Below are 1,480 nucleotides of genomic sequence, written 5' to 3' on the forward strand. Positions count from 1 at the left end.
CTCTCACCACAAAGCTGTTGGACCTTGATCTGGAACTATCCAGCATACAGATCTGTGAGAGAATAAACATCTATTGTTAAAGCCACCTAGTCTATGGCATTTCATTATGGCAACCCTGGTAGACTAAGACAGTGGTCCTTCACTGATTTACTAACTTATTTCCTCCCTATATAACATTATTTATATTACTGCAGCTTTTATATATAATAATGTATATTAACATACCTTAATATATTTACAGATGCAGAGAAAGCATTAACAGTGGCATTTTTGGAGATAGATTTTGGTGTTCTACCTTGCACACCAAAAGAGCAAGCACACAGTACAGAGCAAGTGATGGTGATAACAATTACTGCAGGACTGACTGAAGAACGTCTTGTCGTAGGAGGAGATAGAAAGGGAAAATCAGGAGCCTTGTGGATAAAAACCCACTATATGAAGTAAGAATGACCCAGGTAGGCAACTATTGTTGAACACAAACTTCTGTATATATATTAACAGCTGAAGACACAAGATGGAAATTTTACTATGGCAAAAATCTTATCAGTTCAGAACTGTAAACAGGATAAATTGCATCTTAGGAAACGAAATGATTTTTCTGCTCTTTGCTGGAGCAGCACCATCTGCTGGACTTGCTCAAAATGCAAATTCTACAATCCTGAAGAAACTAAGCAAAGTCACGAGACTTGTCCAGCTGCTCTTTTCTAGACCCTAACATCCCTTTTCTGTTTCCTGTCATTGGCTGACACTTCCTTCCTGTGCTCATAAATATAGATGTTCTTTTTATATTTCACATTTTCATTGGGTTTCCTAGAGATTTGTTACCTGTACGTAAGGTATGCTACGGAGAATGCATGCAGGGAATCTATTAGAGAATTTTAAATAAGAAAATTAGTCTTTCGGGGAATTCCCTGGCAGTCCAGTGATTAAGACTCAGCACTTCCACTGCTGTGGCCTGGGTTCAATCCCCAGTCAGGGAACTAAGACCCTGAAAGCTGAATGGTGTGGTTAAAAAAAATTACTCTTTAATTTTGATGGGCAATCCTTGGAAAGTAGAGCTAATTAAAATATATACTGCTCCTTAAGCTCAATTCTTTTCCCAAAAGCAGCAGTGTGAGCATGTAAATGCTGACTAACTTGCCTAATTGCCTGTCTCTACAATTAACACACTGACCAGATTCTAGGCTCCAAATATCCTTTCTTCTCCTATTACACCTTTATACCTTTTCAGTTCCCAAACTCTGAGATGAATCCTGACCCCAGCCAGAGGATGTTTAACAAGCTTACTCAGTACTAAAGCTATTGCTATTTCAACCTTCATCTTTACACTAGTTCTAGTAGATAGACCTCTGCCTTCTGGCTAAGATTACTTCCCATAGCTCAGTCTTCAGTCCCCATACTGAGCTCTGTCTATTTTCCCTTATGTTTGTGTCACTTTCTTGATTATTTGCTCAGATTTCCCATTTCCAGTGCTGTCAGG

At 38.8% G+C, this 1,480-nt stretch overlaps 1 non-coding gene across 1 annotated transcript; it reads left to right on the forward strand.

The window, feature by feature from the left end:
* The first annotated feature begins 908 nt into the window (after positions 1–908).
* Positions 909–980, forward strand: TRNAG-UCC (transfer RNA glycine (anticodon UCC)). The gene has a single exon. It is a non-coding gene; the product is annotated as a tRNA-Gly (tRNA).
* The last annotated feature ends 500 nt before the right edge of the window (positions 981–1,480 follow it).

Source organism: Muntiacus reevesi, chromosome 2 (assembly GCF_963930625.1).
Source record: "Muntiacus reevesi chromosome 2, mMunRee1.1, whole genome shotgun sequence".
Taxonomy (NCBI): Eukaryota; Metazoa; Chordata; class Mammalia; order Artiodactyla; family Cervidae; genus Muntiacus; species Muntiacus reevesi.